This window comes from Pseudophryne corroboree, chromosome 10 (assembly GCF_028390025.1).
Source record: "Pseudophryne corroboree isolate aPseCor3 chromosome 10, aPseCor3.hap2, whole genome shotgun sequence".
Lineage (NCBI taxonomy): Eukaryota > Metazoa > Chordata > Amphibia > Anura > Myobatrachidae > Pseudophryne > Pseudophryne corroboree.
This window is the reverse complement of record NC_086453.1, coordinates 383,178,322-383,201,482: the sequence shown is the minus strand read 5'-3', so window position 1 is coordinate 383,201,482 and position 23,161 is coordinate 383,178,322. Positions and strand designations below refer to the sequence as shown.

General features: G+C 50.2%; 1 protein-coding gene across 5 annotated transcripts in view; it reads left to right on the top strand.

Moving 5' to 3' along the window:
• The window catches only part of CASZ1 (castor zinc finger 1), a 329,303-nt gene that overhangs the window by 244,768 nt on the left and 61,374 nt on the right, over nt 1–23,161 (top strand). The window lies entirely within an intron of this gene.

The following is a 23,161-nucleotide window of genomic DNA, read 5'->3' as shown; positions in this document are numbered from 1 at the left end:
GATGTAATGCTGGCTCCTCCCTCTGTAGGTGAGAATAAGGTGATGTAACGCTGGCTCCTCCCTCTGTAGGTGAGAAGCAGGTGATGTAACGCTGGCTCCTCCCTCTGTAGGTGAGAATCAGGTGATGTAACGCTGGCTCCTCCCTCTGTAGGTGAGAAGCAGGTGATGTAACGCTGGCTCCTCTCTCTGTAGGTGAGAATAAGGTGATGTAACGCTGGCTCCTCCCTCTGTAGGTGAGAAGCAGGTGATGTAATGCTGGCTCCTCCCTCTGTAGGTGAGAATAAGGTGATGTAACGCTGGCTCCTCCCTCTGTAGGTGAGAAGCAGGTGATGTAACGCTGGCTCCTCCCTCTGTAGGTGAGAATCAGGTGATGTAACGCTGGCTCCTCCCTCTGTAGGTGAGAAGCAGGTGATGTAACGCTGGCTCCTCTCTCTGTAGGTGAGAATAAGGTGATGTAACGCTGGCTCCTCCCTCTGTAGGTGAGAAGCAGGTGATGTAACGCTGGCTCCTCCCTCTGTAGGTGAGAATAAGGTGATGTAACGCTGGCTCCTCCCTCTGTAGGTGAGAAGCAGGTGATGTAACGCTGGCTCCTCCCTCTGTAGGTGAGAATAAGGTGATGTAACGCTGGCTCCTCCCTCTGTAGGTGAGAAGCAGGTGATGTAACGCTGGCTCCTCCCTCTGTAGGTGAGAAGCAGGTGATGTAATGCTGGCTCCTCCCTCTGTAGGTGAGAAGCAGGTGATGTAACGCTGGCTCCTCCCTCTGTAGGTGAGAATCAGGTGCACACAATGTCAGGAAGTAACTGCGCTCCTGCTGCAGCCTGGTGCTGTGTCATGTACCTATGAATGAGCTTCTCCTGCAGAGGAGGGTGCTGTGTGTTCATTACAGGAATGAGTATGGAGATTTCACTGATTCATACATACGTAACCTCGTCTCTTTGCTCTTCAGTGATGTCCTGTGGAGAAGAGGTTGGAAAACACAGAATTAGAGATTATTACATAATGGAGATGCAAAATAATATTGGAGATTGCTGGTAATTGCGGCCGCTTATCTCCCTTTAACTCCACTCAGACACTAATAGTCCCCCCTGCTGTGCAGAAATCCTTGAGGGTTGGTTTTATAGTGGGTTACAGTCCAGATAGAGACGAGATACCAGTCACAATGTGGCTAATTAGGTCCACTTACAGCTGAATGTCCTGTGAAATGTGGGGTTACTGTGCAGACCTGGGGTCTAATGTGGCAGGTGTTGCTGTATTGTATACTCCTGCAGGTACTAATACACATCTCTGCTACATACGGGACTGGTATTAACTGCATTACAGTACAGTGGGCGTTTGTGGCCTCTTCCCATGCTTTTCAGGCATTACTGCATATAATCAGTCTCTGCTTTCTGCAATGGATAGGTAAATCCATGGGAGTATGATACGGATAGTGTACATAAACATGTTGCGGCCAGCCTCTGGGAAATGGAGGTATACTGTATGTGGGTATGGGGATTCAATAACACGAATCTTCGCAAAATGTGCCATTGGGTCGCTTAGGAAAAGTGCTGATGCAGGATCACGTTCGGCCGGAAATTCCAGGAGAGGAAGATATGGATATAACCTTTGCTGCATATGCAGCCATAATGCCCGCAGGAATAGTAACCGCTGTGAAACGCAAAGGTGTGGTGCATTGTGGGCAGGAGCTGCCGCTGTAAGTGGGGGAAGGAGAAGCACATGCAGGAAGAGGTTTTAGAAATAATACTGACTCCTCCCTCTCCACTCGTTACTCCGCCCACTTGCAGTCCTGACTCTTTTGGGCCATACATCTCTTGTTGCCACCATATATGTAATGTAGTACATGTACACCTTTATCCTTCGTGTGATCAGTGTGCGTTACCACCAGTCACTTGTACTGAGCAATGTGTACATACAGACATATATTTACAGAACATGACGAGAGGAAATAGGCCTGTTTCCCCCAGTCCCTGGCACGTCCCTGGCACATCATCCTCTTCCTTAAGGCACCGGTGTGTGCGCATTCCACCTACATTTCTATAAACAAACATCAGTCTCTTCTCCAACCACCGGAATATGAGACTGGGCCGCTGCATGAGCCATGCCTGAGACACTCATTTTAGGGATCTGTTTATCCTGCAGTATGTGTGGCAGAGCTTCGGAAACCATACCGATTATTTATATAGCGCACACATATTCTGCAGCGCTTTACAGAGCATATTGGCCATTCACATCAGTCCCTGCCCCAGTGGAGCTTACACTCTAGATTCCCCATGTACATGCACACACACTCACGCTAGGGTTAAATTTGTTGGGAGCCAATTAAACTACCAGTATATTTTTGGTTTGTGGGAGGAAACTGGAGTACCCGGAGGAAACCCACCCAATTACTGGGAGAACATACAAACTCCACACCGTTAGGGCCATGGTGGGAATAGAACCCATGACCTCAGTGATTTGAGGCAGTAATGCTTGCAGGCCCCCTCTTCAGATGACATTAGCCGCTGCAGCCTATGGGCTGTGAGAGGGTCTCTCTGGAACCTTTGTGGGCAATGACTGGCGCACATGGATGTCAGCAGGTAGCGCTCAGTAAGTCCCTATAGAGAGTGAAGGAACTGCTGATGTGGAGGGACCTCCTGTCCCTGTGTGTTATTTCTTACTGCCATGAATAGACAGCTCCAGCATAATACCCAGCAACCCCATCTGGGTGTGACAGTCAGGTGTGCGCACAGTTGTGTCCGTGGTTCTCACACTCCGTCCTCAAGCTATCATAAGAGCCCCAGATGCTTGTGCACAAATGGTGTAATCAGACTGACTGAGGGGTATCCAGCCAGAATGTTGGCACCAGAATGCTGACATAAGGTCAATGTGTGAGATGCCGACATTCACAAATAAACTGTATGTCAGCCTTCTGTCTACTTTTCATACCACACCTGACTGAGGTACTAAGTCCTCTGTGCCTCAGCAATCCTACCACACCTGACTGAGGTACTGAGTAAGTCCTTTGCGCCTCAGCAACCCTACCACAACTGTCTGAGGTACCAAGGGCCTAATTCAGACCTGATCGCAGCAGCAAATTTGTTAGCTAATGGGCAAGACCATGGCCCTCATTCCGAGTCGTTCGCTCGGTAATTTTCTTCGCATCGCAGCGTTTTTCAGCTTAGTGCGCATGCGCAATGTTCGCACTGCGACTGCGCCAAGTAATTTTGCTATGAAGATAGTTTTTTTACTCACGGCTTTTTCTTCGCTCCGGCGATCGTAGTGTGATTGACAGGAAATGGGTGTTACTGGGCGGAAACACGGCGTTTTATGGGCGTGTGGATAAAAACGCTACCGTTTCTGGGAAAAACGCGGGAGTGGCTGGAGAAACGGAGGAGTGTCTGGGCGAACGCTGGGTGTGTTTATGACATCAAACCAGGAACGACAAGCACTGAACTGATCGCAGATGCCGAGTAAGTCTGGAGCTACTCTGAAACTGCTAAGTAGTTTGTAATCGCAATATTGCGAATACATCGTTCGCAATTTTAAGAAGCTAAGATTCACTCCCAGTAGGCGGCGGCTTAGCGTGTGTAACTCTGCTAAAATCGCCTTGCGAGCGATCAACTCGGAATGAGGGCCCATGTGCACTGCAGGTGGGGCAGATGTAACATGTGCAGAGAGAGTTAGATTTGGGTGGGGTGTGTTCAAACTGAAATCTAAATTGCAGTGTAAACATAAAGCAGCCAGTATTTACCCTGCACAGAAACAAAATAACACACCCAAATCTAACTCTCTCTGCACATGTTACATCAGCTCCACCTACACTGCACATGGTTTTGCCCAACTGCTAACAAATTTGCTGCTGCGATCAGGTCTGAATTAGGCCCCAAGTCCTCTGTGCCTCAGCAATGCTACCACACGTGACTGAGGTACTAAGTAAGTTATTACACCCCCCCCCCCCCCCCCCCCCCTTCAAATTCAGTGGCCAATTTGTGGCGACTGTGAAAAGTGCTGCTTAGTAAATGAATGTAAAGAGTTGTGTGCATTTATTTATTAATGTGATAACTTCAGAAGCCTAGGGCAGTGTTGTGCAGGTGTTACAACGTATAAAACAAAGTGTGCAGAATAAGCTCATTCCCCCTAGGGGGCTGGTAGCAGATTTCCAGTAGCTGTCAGACATTGATCTTATATGTGTAGATATTTCTATTGCTGAGGATGAACTATATAATCTCTGGGTATTAAGTTAACCCTTGCGGTGTACTGGTAATTACATAAGGCTCCCCCGTTAGAGGTTACGTGTATCCTGATCTGCAGAGATGTGCTGAGATTTGTCGCTGGAGAAAAGGACAACAGACAATGAAAGTTTGGTGATTACTAGCGGCAGGAGCTAAATAGCCCTGTAACTGGTATGAAGGTTAATTCATGGTCTACTAAACACAGAAAATATGATAGGTTTGTCAGACAGAAAAAGTATGGAGGGAAGAGGAGGGGGAATATACAAGCTAATTCCAAGCCAGCGGCTGCACACACACACACACACACACACACACACACACACACACACACACACACACACACACACACACACACACACACACACACACACACACACACACACACACTCTGACAGTCCTACCACGCTGTCTGCGCAGAACAAGGAGGCAGGAGGTCTGTACCCCATTGCAGATCAGTGGCATGGATGTGAAGGCTCCATGGTCTGACCATCTCGGTGCCTAGGTGTGCCAGTACATAGTCTGGGTAACACACAAGTGGTATTAATAGAAGTATCAGATCCTTTGTTGGCGTAATTATGCACTATTTAAGCAGCTGTGACACGTATGCATTCATTTTAAATTAGCATGATTGTTCCATTGATAATAATGCGCCCCACTTCCGTGCACTGGTTCTTTTTATAGCATGAGATGCTCTTTATTTTATATAATATTTGCATATTAGTGTATTAAACAGGTTGTTCAGATGGGTTGAGCCTCTCCCAGCTGTTATCACCCCATTGTGTGAGCTCCAGGTAGTCCTGGGTGATCAGGCTTCAGTTCCACTTAATAAGCCACAGATCATGGACCTCTGGTCCTGTACTGCCGCACTGTGCCCTGGCACCAACGAGCTGACTACTTATCTGTCCAGTGTGGGGATAAATATCTCCCACCACTGACTTGTAATATTTCCATGGACCTTCTTCTTCCTCTCCATGCTGTCCTATACAGCCGCCTGGCGCAGGTGTGTATAATATGGCAGCCAACACGGAATCACTGTGCTCCCTCTGTTTTGCAACTGTTCTATTGCAAAACAAACTTAAAGTTTGGGAGCTTTCAACTGAAACTGATTACTAATTCTGAGAGAAAGACAAAGAATTAAACCGGAGAATCAAGTCTGACCAGTTTTATTTTTATTTGAAGAAAAAAAAGCTTTACCAGTATAATTAATGTGTGTTTATTTGATTGTTACCGAGCGCAACTGCCAAATCTCTGAGAGCTGAAACCCCAGGTAGAACGTGGAGCCAGGTAGAGGACGGCGGATGGGAAAGGCTGTGACGGGATAGAGGACGGTGAGGATGGGGTTTTACACTTTGAAGCTAGGGCACACTGGCGTGTGTCGTCAGGGCACCATATATTTACACGCTCGTTAATTGAGTCACCCTTGTGGCAGCTGTTGTGATTAGAGCGGCTGCCTGAGGAAGCCATTCTGGGAGCACTCGGCAATACAGGCCTATAAAGTGCCTCTGTCTGGACCATCGCTAGGTGATGTAAGCGGCTTCCATTGAAGGGCGTGCTCAAGATGTAGGCAGCCTGTGACTCTCCCACTATAATCACAGCTAGAATTGCTGGGACTTGTAGTTCACACCTGCAGACGAGCCACTGCCTAAGTTTAAATGCTAGAAATCTTTCTTACATTTCTGGGCTCATTGCCATGAAGGAGCTTAGGGCAGATGTGTCACCGCTTCCAGAGAGGACAGGTGGGGGCACTGCCCACAGCACATATCCAGTACTTTCCATAAAATGATAGGTAAAAGGTGGGTGGTTGCTATAGGCAACTGCTCTGCCTGAGCTCATTACAGCATGTAGCCCTTGCTGCCTGTAGTGTCTGTTTGTTCTGTGATTAGACTGTGTGGCAGGCGGCTGTATTCTGTATAGTGATGGGTGGTCTGATATGGTGATCAGTGGTCCGTTGTTGCAATCAGTGATCCGGTATAGTGATCAGAGGTCCTGTAAAGTGATTGGTGGTCCAATATAGTGATCGGTGGTGTCCAGTGTAACGTTGCGTGGTCTGGTATAGTGATGGGTGGTCCAGTATAGTGATCGGTGGTCCGTTGTTGTGATCAGAGGTCCTGTAAAGTGATTGGTGGTCCAATATAGTGATCGGTGGTGTCCAGTGTAACGTTGGGTGGTCTGGTATAGTGATGGGTGGTCCAGTATAGTGATCAGTGGTCCGTTGTTGTGATCAGTGATCAGAGGTCCTGTAAAGTGATTGGTGGTCCGGTATAGTGATCGGTGGTCCAGTATAGTAATGGGTGGTCCGGTATAGTCATCGGTGGTCCGTTGTTGTGATCAGTGATCCGGTATAGTGATCAGAGGTCCTGTAAAGTGATCGGTGGTCCGTTGTTGTGATCAGTGATCAGAGGTCCTGTAAAGTGATTGGTGGTCCGGTATAGTGATCGGTGGTGTCCAGTGTAGCGTTGGGTGGTCTGGTATAGTGATGGGTGGTCCGGTATAGTGATGGGTGGTCCAGTAGAGCAATGGATGGTCCGATATAGTGATCGGTGGTCCGTTGTTGTGATACGAAGTCCTGTAAAGTGATTGGTGGTCCGGTATAGTGATCGGTGGTGTCCAGTGTAGCGTTGGGTGGTCCGGTATAGTGATGAGTGGTCCGGTATAGTGATGGGTGGTCCAGTATAGTAATGGGTGGTCCGTTGTTGTGATCAGTGATCCGAGGTCCTGTAAAGTGATTGGTGGTCCAATATAGTGATCGGTGGTGTCCAGTGTAACATTGCGTGGTCTGGTATAGTGATGGGTGGTCCAGTATAGTGATCAGTGGTCCGTTGTTGTGATCAGTGATCAGAGGTCCTGTAAAGTGATTGGTGGTCCGGTATAGTGATCGGTGGTCCAGTATAGTAATGGGTGGTCCGGTATAGTCATCGGTGGTCCGTTGTTGTGATCAGTGATCCGGTATAGTGATCAGAGGTCCTGTAAAGTGATCGGTGGTCCGTTGTTGTGATCAGTGATCAGAGGTCCTGTAAAGTGATTGGTGGTCCGGTATAGTGATCGGTGGTGTCCAGTGTAGCGTTGGGTGGTCTGGTATAGTGATGGGTGGTCCGGTATAGTGATAGGTGGTCCAGTAGAGCAATGGGTGGTCCGATATAGTGATCGGTGGTCCGTTGTTGTGATCCGAAGTCCTGTAAAGTGATTGGTGGTCCGGTATAGTGATCGGTGGTGTCCAGTGTAGCGTTGGGTGGTCCGGTATAGTGATGGGTGGTCCAGTATAGCAATGGGTGGTCCGTTGTTGTGATCAGTGATCCGAGGTCCTGTAAAGTGATTGGTGGTCCGGTACAGTGATCGGTGGTGTCTAGTGTAGCGATCCGTAGTCTGGTATAGGGATCAGTGATCCGGTATAGTATTAACAGTAATTAAGTGTGATACATAATTACCAATTCGGAGGCGCTATGCGCACTGTCCATTAGCTAGCTGGATGTATTGTACGCAGTTACACTACGTGGCTGGGTTCTATGCTGTTGGCTAGTTTCTGTGGACAGATGAGTGGTCCTGAGGGTAGAAGTAGCACATGCTCCTGGAGGAGGGGCTGTATGTGGCATTCCTATTCTCTATATACAGTTGTTGTTGTTGTTGTTCTCGCTTGTGTGCAATATCACTCTCTTACATGTAACTACAGATGTGTCCTTTACACCATGTGGCGGAACTGCGGTGCCCCAAGATGAGCCCGTTCCCCTGTCCCATACGGGACATCTGCACAAGTTTTATCAATTTTTCTTAAACCTTAACATGAGGACGTTATTTTTGAAAAAGATGGGTGTGATATCAAAGTGCCTACCTAGACTTATTTACTGCGCCGTGGAGGCTGAGGACCTAGACTTATTTACTGCACCGTGGAGGCTGAGGACCTAGACTTATTTACTGCGCCGTGGAGGCTGAGGACCTAGACTTATTTACTAAACCACGGAGGCTGAGGACCTAGACTTATTTACTACACCGTGGAGGCTGAGGACCTAGACTTATTTACTACACCGTGGAGGCTGAGGACCTAGACTTATTTACTACACCGTGGAGGCTGAGGACCTAGACTTATTTACTACACCGTGGAGGCTGAGGACCTAGACTTATTTACTACACCGTGGAGGCTGAGGACCTAGACTTATTTACTACACCGTGGAGGCTGAGGACCTAGACTTATTTATTACACCGTGGAGGCTGAGGACCTAGACTTATTTACTACACCGTGGAGGCTGAGGACCTAGACTTATTTACTGCACCGTGGAGGCTGAGGACCTAGACTTATTTACTAAACCACGGAGGCTGAGGACCTAGACTTATTTACTACACCACGGAGGCTGAGGACCTAGACTTATTTACTGCGCCGTGGAGGCTGAGGACCTAGACTTACTTACTGAGCCATGGAGGCTGAGGACCTAGGCTTATCTACTGCACCCACGGAGGCTGAGGACCTAGACTTATTTACTGCGCCGTGGAGGCTGAGGACCTAGACTTATTTACTGCGCCGTGGATTCTGAGGACCTAGACTTATTTACTGCACCGTGGAGGCTGAGGACCTAGACTTATTTACTGCGCTGTGGAGGCTGAGGACCTAGACTTACTTACTGAGCCATGGAGGCTGAGGACCTAAGCTTATCTACTGCACCACGGAGGCTGAGGACCTAGACTTATTTACTGCGCCGTGGAGGCTGAGGACCTAGACTTATTTACTGAGCCATGGAGGCTGAGGACCTAGACTTATTTACTGCGCCGTGGAGGCTGAGGACCTAGACTTATTTACTGCGCCGTGGAGTCTCAGGACCTAGACTTATTTACTGCACCGTGGAGGCTGAGGACCTAGGCTTATTTACTGCACCGTGGAGGCTGAGGACCTAGACTTATTTACTGCACCGTGGAGGCTGAGGACCTAGACTTATTTACTGCACCGTGGAGGCTGAGGACCTAGACTTACTTACTGAGCCATGCCCATGGAGGCTGAGGACCTAGGCTTATTTACTACACCACGGAGGCTGAGGACCTAGACTTATTTACTGCGCCATGGAGGCTGAGAACCTAGGCTTATTTACTACATCCACGGAGGCTCAGGACCTAGGCTTATTTACTATGCCACGGAGGCTGAGGACCTAGGCTTATCTACTGCGCCACGGAGGCTGAGGACCTAGGCTTATTTACTACGCCTTGGAGGCTGAGGTCCTAGGCTTATTTACTACGCCTCGGAAGCTGAGGACCTAGGCTTATTTACTACGCCTGGGAGGCTGAGGACCTAGACTTATTTACTGCACCGTGGAGGCTGAGGACCTAGACTTACTTACTGAGCCATGCCCATGGAGGCTGAGGACCTAGGCTTATTTACTACACCACGGAGGCTGAGGACCTAGACTTAGTTACTGCGCCATGGAGGCTGAGGACCTAGACTTATTTACTGCGCCATGGAGGCTGAGGACCTAGACTTACTTACTGAGCCATGCCCATGGAGGCTGAGGACCTAGGCTTATTTACTACACCACGGAGGCTGAGGACCTAGACTTAGTTACTGCGCCATGGAGGCTGAGGACCTAGACTTATTTACTGCGCCATGGAGGCTGAGGACCTAGGCTTTTTTACTGCGCCATGGAGGCTGAGGACCTAGGCTTATTTACTACACCACGGGGGCTGAGGACCTAAAGTTATTTAATACACCACGGGGGCTGAGGACCTAGGCTTATTTACAACGCCATGGAGGCTGAGGCCCTAAACTTATTTACTGCGCCGTGGAGGCTGAGGACCTAGACTTATTTACTGCGCCGTGGAGGCTGAGGACCTAGGCTTATTTACTGCGCCGTGGAGGCTGAGGACCTAGGCTTATCTACTGCGCCACAGAGGCTGAGGACCTAGACTTATTTACTACGCCACGGGGGCTGAGGACCTAGACTTATTTACTGCGCCACGGAGGCTGAGGACCTAGGCTTATTTACTACGCCTTGGAGGCTGAGGTCCTAGGCTTATTTACTACGCCTCGGAAGCTGAGGACCTAGGCTTATTTACTACGCCTGGGAGGCTGAGGACCTAGACTTATTTACTGCACCGTGGAGGCTGAGGACCTAGACTTACTTACTGAGCCATGCCCATGGAGGCTGAGGACCTAGGCTTATTTACTACACCACGGAGGCTGAGGACCTAGACTTATTTACTGCGCCATGGAGGCTGAGGACCTAGACTTATTTACTGCGCCATGGAGGCTGAGGACCTAGGCTTTTTTACTGCGCCATGGAGGCTGAGGACCTAGGCTTATTTACTACACCACGGGGGCTGAGGACCTAAATTTATTTAATACACCACGGGGGCTGAGGACCTAGGCTTATTTACAACGCCATGGAGGCTGAGGCCCTAAACTTATTTACTGCGCCGTGGAGGCTGAGGACCTAGACTTATTTACTGCGCCGTGGAGGCTGAGGACCTAGGCTTATTTACTGCGCCGTGGAGGCTGAGGACCTAGGCTTATCTACTGCGCCACAGAGGCTGAGGACCTAGACTTATTTACTACGCCACGGGGGCTGAGGACCTAGACCTATTTACTACACCACGTGGGGCTGAGGACCTAGGCTTATTTACTACACCACGGAGGCTGAGAACCTAGGCTTATTTACTACATCCACGGAGGCTGAGGACCTAGGCTTATTTACTATGCCACGGAGGCTGAGGACCTAGGCTTATCTACTGCGCCACGGAGGCTGAGGACCTAGGCTTATTTACTACGCCTTGGAGGCTGAGGTCCTAGGCTTATTTACTACGCCTCGGAAGCTGAGGACCTAGGCTTATTTACTACGCCTGGGAGGCTGAGGACCTAGGCTTATTTACTACGCCACGGAGGCTGAGGACCTAGGCTTATCTACTGGGGCTGAGGACCTAGGCTTATTTACTACGCACGGAGGCTGTGGACCTAGGCTTATCTACTGCGCCACGGAGGCTGAGGACCTAGACTTATTTACTACGCCACGGAGACTGAGGACCTAGGCTTATTTATGATGTGGAGGCTGAGGGGCTATTTGGCATGTATTAGTATAATGTTGGTGTGCATGGAAGGACTGACCGTATGCAGCTGTCAGTATGTGATATTGCACGGTAATATGTGCTCTGTCCCCAGATGTAGTGTATAGAGGGGACTCAACATCACGTTCTCAACTTTCCATTCTCTCCTTGGACTTTGGGTGGATTGTATTGGTTACGGTTACCTAGCGTGCGCCTACCACTGAGACCGTCATGCTACAAGTAGCCCTCATGAATGTTCTGCACATAGAGTGTACACGCTGTATGCATCCTTGGCTCTTATCATATAGCTCATGCTCTGACGTGCTGTTAGCAGTGAGGGCACAGTGTGCTGGTCAGATAGGGATTCCTGTGATCTCGCTGTGACATTGGATACTGACGTAGTTTTCTCTATCCAGTCCCTTTCCACTAAGAGGGGAGAGAGGTTTGGGAAATCCCATATCCGGCTAATTCTAAGCACACCTTTCTGCCAAACCCACTGCTGCAACAGAAATAATAAAAGCTCTCTTTAAAATTTAGACTGCAACAAAACAAAAACAAAAATCAATAATTATAGCTAATTGGTGTTGTGATCTTACTGCATGGACTGGGACAGGAAACAGTCCTGCGGGATAGTGTCACAAGTTTGTCCGTTAGCATCCAGATGATGTGGTATGTCTGTGTGCATCAGGAGTAGCACAGACCATCGTTACCAGTATGAGGCTGCAAACCCTGGGCAGAATGTTAATGTGACTGTATGCCCGTATGCTATGGCACTGTGTGGCCATCGCTAGCACATGTCATGCCATGCCACATGCACACATCCAGTAACGCCATGGCTTAGATGTGTAGAAACGCTGATACGTCTGCGCAGTATAAATCACTAGATGCAGCCACACTTGGACTATTGTCTATTATACAGTAGGTTGTTGTTATTATTATGATATAATTGGCAAGTATAGCATTTTCAGTGCAGAGTTTGTATGTTCTCTCCATATTTGAATGGTTTTCCGCCATGTGTTCTGGTTTACTTCCACAGCTAAAGAACATATAAGTAATATAATTGGACTTGTGTGTGTGGTAGAGAATTTAGATTGTAAGCTCCAGTGGGGCAGTAACTGATGTACAGTGCTGGAGAATATGCTTGCTGGTATGTAAATAATTATATGTCAAACATATACAGTGGTTCTGTACAAAAAAACAAAGAGTGTGGCAATAGAGGAATAGAGTAAAAGTCGTGATCACAGGAGCTTACAATCTAACAGTGGACTAGGTTGAAAGTCAAACGATTAGGCTAGCCCCAAGGAGCCATTCATCTGCAATAAAAATGAAAGGTAAATGGCAATATTTTATTACGGCACGCAAGCAAAAGGTGATTGGAAAATGTTTATATAACTATTAATTTACATCTTTATAGAGAAAACTGTTTTGTGCATGACAGTGCTGTGAGACGGAGGGCACGGCGCTCCTGAAGGGCACAGGGCAGGTATACGGCAGGGAGAGCGCGCGCTCACATTTACCATCAAGGTCTCCTGCTGGATTCTACAGAAATATAAAGATGCAGGATTTTTTATTTTTTTTATTTTTTTTTTGGGTCTTCAATTTAGCATTGGAGAATTTTATAATTTAGTAATTAAAATCTCTGATAGGCTTTAGAAATTGCAGCTAATTGAATTTAATGGGAAGATGATTTTCAATTTTATTTGATTATAGGGACCCCTGGCATTGGCATTTATGGGAAAAAATGGAGAACGCACTGTGTGGGCTGGGATGGCAGAATTGAATTGGGGGTAATCTGATTTTCTCATCATGGCTTTCACTATAATTTTCCATTAGATATCTAGTTTACAAATACTCACTAAGAAGCCTAGAGAAAGGAGGCTGCCAGCTAACAGGATTACAGAGACGGAGAGGCCAGTGTGCCAACTGCGCTTATGTAAACACGCTGCCACGCCTTAGTACACAAAGGCAGGCTAACATACATGCAGAAACTGGTACGCACTGCTGAAACACACAGAGCGGTGGCAGACTGGGACACGGGGATCACACGCTACCTCTCTGTCCATTGCTGGACCCCTAACAAATCTGTGTCTGCAAATGTTTCCCCTCTCCGCAGCTCAGCTGTACAGTGGTGGCAGAAAGCAACGTTATGACATGACAGAGCTATAACGCCACACGCAAGTAACCGGGGCAGTTCATGTAACCAACGTATGGGCGAGCAAATAGTGTCAGTGTCGCTGGAGGAGTGCGGAGGGCCCTGCCCGTAGGCGCTAACATACTAAGGGGGAGTTGAGGACTTATAATAAATGGATGTGTCTTTAATGTGCATTATGAGTACAAGTGTCCAGGGTGGAGGTGTGGTCAGGTGACGAGAGACTTCATTTCATCTATTTATCTGCCATGTAACCAGGTAAGAAAGCTATGGCAATATCTGTGCCCATCTACTTCATTATTATTGGATCAAGATCAAACTAGGTTATGTTGAATGGTACCATATGTTATTTATTATTATTTATTACCAGTTATGTATATAGAGCACACATATTCCGCAGCGCTTTACAGAGAACATTTGGTCATCAGTCACTGCCCCGGGAGCTTACAATCTGCCACATGTACACGCATTCACGATAGGGTTAATTTTTGTTGAGAGCCAATTAACCTACCAGTATATTTTTGGATTGTGGGAGAGAATATACAAACTCCACACAGGGCCATTGTGGGAATCAAACTAATGACCTCAGTGCTGAAAGGCAGCACTGCTAACCACTACGCTGTCCAGTGTGATGTGTGAGATATTCATTTATACATTCAATACATGGCCATAATTATAGTTTCCCTATTCAGAGCTGTTTCTAGGCTAAACTAATAGGCAACAAATATTCCAGACACCAGGGTTCTCTGCAAAACGGGATACAGTCAATTTACCTACAATCAAAATCCCTACATGGACAAAATACCGACATTTAAAATACCGACAAGGTCAATATACCGACATTTTAAATTTCAACAGGTCAAAAAGTCGACATGAGTTCATCATGATTTATTTCTATTGAAACCGACTTGTTCATACTTTACCATCCCATTGGACTTGGAGGGCGAATCCAATAGTGTGCCGAGCGCAGCGAGACGCCGCGCCCAAAGCATGGTGAGCGCAGCGGTACACTTATACAGTGTCCATGTCGACCTATGACTGCATACACACTCCAAAAAACAATGAAAAACTTGTGTCGACATTTTGACCTGTCAACATTTAAATGTCGGTATTTTGACCGTGATTTTGATTGTAGGTATTTCATACTGATCCCGTGAAAAACAACTTCAGATCTAAACTTTGCCTACAAGGTAATATGCATGAGGACGTGATGTGAGGAGAGGAATGGAGGCAGCAAGAAGCCACAGACTGAGAGTTATATAGTGTGAGGAGCAGGGTCCCCAGCAGCACAGAGTATATCAGGAGATGAGTGATGTGTCAGTGAGGACAGGGCTGCATGTGACCGGGGCAGTGACATGATGTGAGGAGGGGAATGGAGGCAGCAGCCACAGACTGAGCGTTATATAGTGGGGGGAGCAGGGTCCCCAGCAGCACAGAGTATATCAGGAGATGAGTGATGTGTCAGTGAGGACAGGGCTGCATGTGACAGGAGCTGTGACATGATGTGAGGAGGGGAATGGAGGCAGCAGGAAGTCACAGACTGAGAGTTATATAGTGAGAGGAGCAGGGTCCCAGCAGCACAGAGTATATCAGGAGATGAGTGATGTGTCAGTGAGGACAGGCCTGCATGTGACAGGGGCAGTGACATGATGTGAGGAGGGGAATGGAGGCAGCAGGAAGCCACAGGCTGAGAGTTATATAGTGGGAGGAGCAGAGTCCCCAGCAGCACAGAGTATATCAGGAGATGAGGGATGTGTCAGTGAGGACAGGGCTGCATGTGACAGGGGCAGTGACATGATGTGAGGAGGGGAATGGAGGCAGCAGGAAGCCACAGACTGAGAGTTATATAGTGAGAGGAGCAGGGTCCCAGCAGCACAGAGTATATCAGGAGATGAGTGATGTGTCAGTGAGGACAGGCCTGCATGTGACAGGGGCAGTGACATGATGTGAGGAGGGGAATGGAGGCAGCAGGAAGCCACAGGCTGAGAGTTATATAGTGGGAGGAGCAGAGTCCCCAGCAGCACAGAGTATATCAGGAGATAAGGGATGTGTCAGTGAGGACAGGGCTGCATGTGACAGGGGCAGTGACATGATGTGAGGAGGGGAATGGAGGCAGCAGGAAGCCACAGACTGAGAGTTATATAGTGGGAGGAGCAGGGTCCCCAGCAGCGCAGAGTATATCAGGAGATGATTGATGTGTCAGTGAGGACAGGGCTGCATGTGACAGGGGCAGTGACATGATGTGAGGAGGGGAATGGAGGCAGCAGGAAGCCACAGACTGAGAGTTATATAGTGGGAGGAGCAGGGTCCCCAGCAGCACAGAGTATATCAGGAGATGAGTGATGTGTCAGTGAGGACAGGGCTGCATGTGACAGGGGCAGTGACATGATGTGAGGAGGGGAATGGAGGCAGCAGGAAGCCACAGACTGAGAGTTATATAGTGAGAGGAGCAGGGTCCCCAGCAGCACAGAGTATATCAGGAGATGAGTGATGTGTCAGTGAGGACAGGCCTGCATGTGACAGGGGCAGTGACATGATGTGAGGAGGGGAATGGAGGCAGCAGGAAGCCACAGGCTGAGAGTTATATAGTGGGAGGAGCAGAGTCCCCAGCAGCACAGAGTATATCAGGAGATGAGGGATGTGTCAGTGAGGACAGGGCTGCATGTGACAGGGGCAGTGACATTATGTGAGGAGGGGGAATGGAGGCAGCAGGAAGCCACAGACTGGGAGTTATATAGTGGGAGGAGCAGGGTCCCCAGCAGCACAGAGTATATCAGGAGATGAGTGATGTGTCAGTGAGGACAGGGCTGCATGTGACAGGGGCAGTGACATGATGTGAGGAGGGGAATGGAGGCAGCAGGAAGCCACAGACTGAGAGTTATATAGTGGGAGGAGCAGGGTCCCCAGCAGCACAGAGTATATCAGGAGATGAGTGATGTATCAGTGAGGACAGGGCTGCATGTGACAGGGGCAGTGACCTGATGTGAGGAGGGGAATGGAGGCAGCAGGAAGCCACAGACTGAGAGTTATATAGTGGGAGGAGCATGGTCCCCAGCAGCACAGAGTATATCAGGAGATGAGTGATGTATCAGTGAGGACAGGGCTGCATGTGACAGGGGCAGTGACCTGATGTGAGGAAAGGAATGGAGGCAGCAGGAAGCCACAGACTGAGAGTTATATAGTGAGAGGAGCAGGGTCCCAGCAGCACAGAGTATATCAGGAGATGAGTGATGTGTCAGTGAGGACAGGGCTGCATGCGACAGGAGCTGTGACATGATGTGAGGAGGGGAATGGAGGCAGCAGGAAGCCACAGACAGAGTTATATAGTGAGAGGAGCAGGGTCCCCAGCAGCACAGAGTATATCAGGAGATGAGTGATGTGTCAGTGAGGACAGGGCTGCATGTGACAGGAGCGGGTGGTCTTCAGTATGCCGGCGGTCGGTCTCCCGGCGACCAGCATACCGGCGCCGGGAGCCCGACAGCCGGCATACCGACACTTATTCTCCCGCGTGGGGGTCCACGACCCCCCTGGAGGGAGAATAAAATAGTGTGGCGCGCGTAGCGCGCCCATAGCGTGGCGAGCGCAGCGAGCCCACAAGGGGCTCATTTGCGCTCGCCACACTGTCGGTAAGCCGGCGGTCGGGCTCCCGGCGCCGGTATGCTGGTCGCCGGGAGCCCGACCGCCGGCATATCGTAGTGAACCCGACAGGAGCTGTGACATGATGTGAGGAGGGGAATGGAGGCAGCAGGAAGTCACAGACTGAGAGTTATATAGTGGGAGGAGCAGGGTCCCCCAGCAGCACAGAGTGTATCTGGAGATGAGGGATGTGTCAGTGAGGACAGTGCTCCATGTGACATGGGGGAGATGTATAAAGCCTTGGAGAAAAATAAAGTGGAGACGCTGCCCAGAGCAACTAATCAGCTTGTAACTGTCATTTTAAGACTGTGTAATATAAATGATATTTAGAAGATGATTGCTAGCTTTGGGAAACTTCTCCAGCATCAAAGAGTAATTAAGGGTCCTCTCCCCCATCACCCCTACACCTAAGGCTCTCCCTTGTCAACCCCCTGCATGGATCTCTCCCGACAGCACCCCTATGCCGTGGGCCTCTCTAGGCAGCACCACCATGCAGTGACCCTCTCCCCCCATGCAGTGGCCCTCTCCCCCATCACACCCCCATGCAGTGACCCTCTCCCCCCATGCAGTGGCCCTCTCCCCCATCACACCCCCATGCAATGACCCACTCCCCCATGCAGTGACCTACACCCCCATCACACCCCCATGCAGTAACCCACTCCCCCTTCACACCCTTATGCAGTGACCCTCTCCCCTGTGCAGTGGCCCTCACCCCCATCACCCTCATGCAGTGATCCACTCCCCCATCACACCCCCATGCAGTGACCCACTCCCCCATCACACCCCCATGCAGTGACCCACTCCCCCATCACACCCCATGCAGTGACCCACTCCCCCATCACACCCCCATGCAGTGACCCACTCCCCCATCACACCCCCATGCAGTGACCCTCTCCCCATCACACCCCCATGCAGTGGCCCTCTCCCCCATCACACCCCCATGCAATGACCCACTCCCCCATGCAGTGACACACACCCTCATCACACCCCCATGCAGTGACCCACTCCCCCATCACACCCATATGCAGTGACCCTCTCCCCTGTGCAGTGGCCCTCACCCCCATGCAGTGACCCACTCCCCCATCACACCCCCATGCAGTGACCCATTCCCCCATCACACCCCCATGCAGTGACCCACTCCCCCATCACACCCCATGCAGTGACCCACTCCCCCATCACACCCCCATGCAGTGACCCTCTCCCCATCACACCCCCATGCAGTGACCCACTCCCCATCACTCCCCCATCACACCCCATGCGGTGACCCACTCCCCCATCACACCCCCATGCAGTGACCCACTCCCCCATCACACCCCCATGCAGTGACCCTCTCCCCATCACACCCCCATGCAGTGACCCTCTCCCCATCACACCCCCATGCAGTGACCCTCTCCCCATCACTCCCCCATCACACCCCCATGCAGTGACCCACTCCCCCATCACACCCCCATGCAGTGACCCACTCCCCCATCACACCCCCATGCAGTGACCCACTCCCCCATCACACCCCCATGCAGTGACCCACTCCCCCATCACACCCCCATGCAGTGACCCACTCCCCCATCACACCCCCATGCAGTGACCTTCTCCCCCATCACACCCCCATGCAATGACCCACTCCCCGATCACACCCCCATGCAGTGACCCACTCCCCCATCACACCCCCATGCAGTGACCCTCTCCCCATCACACCCCTATGCAGTGACCCTCTCCCCCATCACACCCCCATGCAGTGACCCTCTCCCCCATCACACCCCCATGCAGTGACCCTCTCCCCCATCACACCCCCATGCAGTGACCCTCTCCCCCATCACACCCCCATGCAGTGACCCTCTCCCCCATCACATCCCCATGCAGTGACCCTCTCCCCCATCACACCCCCATGCAATGACCCTCTCCCCCATCACACCCCCATGCAGTAACCCTCTCCCCCATCACACCCCCATGCAGTGACTCTCTCCCCCATCACAACCCCATGCAGTGACCCTCTCCCCCATCAAAACCCCATGCAGTGACCCTCTCCCCCATCACACCCCATGCAGTGACCCTCTCCCCCATCACACCCCCATGCAGTGACCCTCTCCCCCATCACACCCCCATGCAGTGACCCTCTCCCCCATCACACCCCCATGCAGTGACCCTCTCCCCCATCACACCCCATGCAGTGACCCTCTCCCCCATCACACCCCCATGCAGTGACCCTCTCCCCCATCACACCCCCATGCAGTGACCCTCTCCCCCATCACACCCCCATGCAGTGACCCACTCCCCCATCACACCCCCGTGCAGTGACCCTCTCCCCATCACAACCCCATGCAGTGACCGACTCCCCATCACACCACCATGCAGTGACCCTCTCCCCCATCTTCCCCATGCAGTGACCCACTCCCCCATCACACCCCCGTGCAGTGACCCTCTCCCCATCACAACCCCATGCAGTGACCGACTCCCCATCACACCACCATGCAGTGACCCTCTCCCCCATCTTCCCCATGCAGTGACCCACTCCCCCATCACACCCCCATGCAGTGACCGACTCCCCATCACACCACCATGCAGTGACCCTCTCCCACATCTTCACCATGCAGTGACCCACTCCCCCATCACACCCCCATGCAGTGACCCACTCCCCATCACACCCCCATGCAGTGACCCACTCCCCATCACACCCCCATGCAGTGACCCACTCCCCCATCACACCCCCATGCAGTGACCCTCTCCCATCACACCCCCATGCAGTGACCCACTCCCCCATCACACCCCCATGCAGTGACCCACTCCCCCGTCACACCCCATGCATTCACCATCTCCCCATCACACCTCCATGCATTCACCATCTCCCCATCACACCTCCATGCAGTGACCAACTCCCCCATCACACCCCCATGCAGTGACCCACTCCCCCGTCACACCTCCATGCATTCACCCTCTCCCCCATCACGCACCCCCATGCAGTGACCCACTCCCCCATGCAGTCACCCTCTCCCATCACACCTCCATGCAGTGACCCACTCCCCCATCACACCCCCATGCAGTGACTCACTCCCCCATCACACCCCCATGCAGTCACCCTCTCCCATCACACCTTCATGCAGTGACCCACTCCCCCACCACACCCCCATGCAGCGACCCACTCCCCCATCACACCCCCATGCAGTGACTCAATCCCATCACACCTCCATGCAGTGACCCACTCTCCCATCACACCCCCATGCAGTGACCCACTCTCCCATCACACCCCCATGCAGCGACGCTCTCCGCCCTCTTCCCCATGCAGTGACCCTATTCATCACCCCATGCGGTAGCCCTCTCCAGTCATTCAGGTAATATAAAGGAAATGCACAGAAGAGTAAAGACGTTCCTGTTAATTACTTAATAAAATATATTACCCATTAACTCTCGTACAACACTTTTAGTGCTGAATTTGTCATAAATAAATAGCGGTGTACTTGTTCAGTCCTATGTTCCTGCCATTCTATTCTGCAATGAACAATACACAATGTACATTTGTTTTTAAAATATGCAGCATTTTAGTGTAATTTGCGTTGGTGTTAATCCAATTTCAATAATTTTACAGCATGTTAAGATTTTTCTCCATATGAATTATGCAATTTTCCATTGTACTACCAATTCCGGCCTCTGAAATTTTGCCCGTGGTGCTAACTACCTCTGGCATTCTCTACCTATCAGACTCTCCACCTCTCTACCAAACTTTAAACGGGCTCTCAAGTCCCACTTCTTCATCAAACCCAGCCATCTCTAATCCTAACCGTTACATGCTCACTGCCTACCCCTTCTGGGTCACCGGTCTGTCTGCCCCTCCCCTTTAGAATGTAAGCTCTTACGAGCAGGGCCCTCTTCCCTCATGTGCTTTTCTTTCTTAAGGCCCGTACACACTGGTCGATATATTGGCCGTTCTCTTGAATGGCCGATATATCGCGGGAGCGTCGGCCAGTGTGTACGGCCAATACGTCTGTGAACTCCGTCGTTCAGACGTATCGCGTCGGCCGCGCAGCACAGCCGACGGCCAATATATCTACCGATATATTGGCGCGTCGCTGTGTGTGTACGGGGCGGTCGGCCGGCGGTGATTGACAGCTGAACTGGGCGGGCGTGTGTACACGCCCGCCCAGTTCATGACGTCAGTCCTCGACGGATCGGGCAGTGTGTATGCTGAACACACTGCCCGATCCGTCCATAGATATATCTGCAGATCAATTGATCTGCAGATATATCTACTAGTGTGTACCCACCTTTAGACTATTTTCTACCCCATACCCCCTACAATGGCACCTAACCCTCGGTTTCTGCCACCCTGCTACGTGTTTGAGTGTCCTGTGCCCTGATGCAGCAATGCATATATAGCCTGTACTTGCCCTACATTGTGAGAACAGCCAGACAAGGTGCATAGTTACTATACTGTAAGTGTTGTCTCAGGAACAATTTCTCACTGTTAGTGTGGACAGTGGTGACTGGAGTGAAGTTCTGTCAATAGTTTGTCCACAAACTTCTCAATGACTGATAAATAATTGCCAGTATCTAGCGGAATAATACAGGATGTTGTGGTCTTTGTAAAATCTTGTGTGAAAACGGAAACAAAAACTGGAGATAACGTACAAAATTTGTCATTTGCACAACGCTAGACAAGTCATGACAAAATGCCACACTTTCTTAGATGTGTGCGTCCCATAGATTGCATTGTTGCGAGGCGAGAGGAACACTTGTCAGATAGTGTGGGTATAGGCGAGCCGCTTCAATAGCGCATGGTGAATGCTGTAATGGCGGAACATATGGAAATGCGACAACACACAAACACGGAACTGCGTTCTGGATACTCTTGGGTGCAACGTTCTAGTGTTTTTCCTAAAAGTGAATATATTGATTTAAACATAAATATTTCCATTTGCATAATATTTTCCATCTCCCCTCTAAGTTTCTGTGGACAGCAAAGATTAAGCACAGTTTATCCCAATGTATTTATTTGACAAAGCGCTCTGGGGATAGATTATTATAATGTAATCTGTTACTTAGTGAGATTTTACACCACAGTTTGCGGAAAAGTCTCTGCACCTGGATTTTATGCGTATTACAGACATTTGGAATTTATTAATGTCTCAGCAGTGCAGTAGATGTGAAATGACTTCATTTTCCCATCTTTTTTTAATTGTTGCATTTATCACGCTTGTTTTTACATTATAGAAGAGGCATTAGTAATATTTACTTGTTTCCCTGTGTATCTGGATTTCCATTCTAGCTGTTAGGGAGTTCATGCAAGCAATAGATAGATGGATAGATACAATAGGTAGATGGATAGATAGATATGTAGCTGTGCCCGGTCCCAGTGCAGCAGTAGTGTCCGCCTTCCCTGCTGGGGACTGGGAGCAGTGGGAGCTGTGGGAAGAAGCCAGTGTAGAGCAGGAAGGACAGCCCCTGAGAGAGCGACACAGTGATAGGACAGGCCGGATCTCAGTGAATGTGCTGTGCTTTATTTCCCTCTGCTCGCAAACTCCGTGCTGCTGGGAGCTGAGTGACGGGAGGCAGCAGCCCAGGGATAAGCACACTACTACTCCTGCTCACACACAGGGAGGCACACTACTACTACTCCCAACACACAGGGAGGCACACTACTACTACTCCCAACACACAGGGAGGCACACTACTACTACTCCCAACACACAGGGAGGCACACTACTACTCCCAACACACAGGGAGAGGCGCAATACTACTACTCCCAACACACAGGGAGAGGCGTAATACTACTACTCCCAACACACAGGGAGAGGCGTAATACTACTACTCCCAACACACAGGGAGAGGCGCAATACTACTACTCCCAACACACAGGGAGGCACATTACTACTACTCCCAACACACAGGGAGGCACACTACTACTACTCCCAACACACAGGGAGGCACACTACTACTACTCCCAACACACAGGGAGGCACACTACTACTCCCAACACACAGGGAGAGGCGTAATACTACTACTCCCAATACACAGGGAGAGGCGTAATACTACTACTCCCAACACACAGGGAGAGGCGCAATACTACTACTCCCAACACACAGGGAGGCACATTACTACTACTCCCAACACACAGGGAGGCACACTACTACTACTCCCAACACACAGGGAGGCACACTACTAC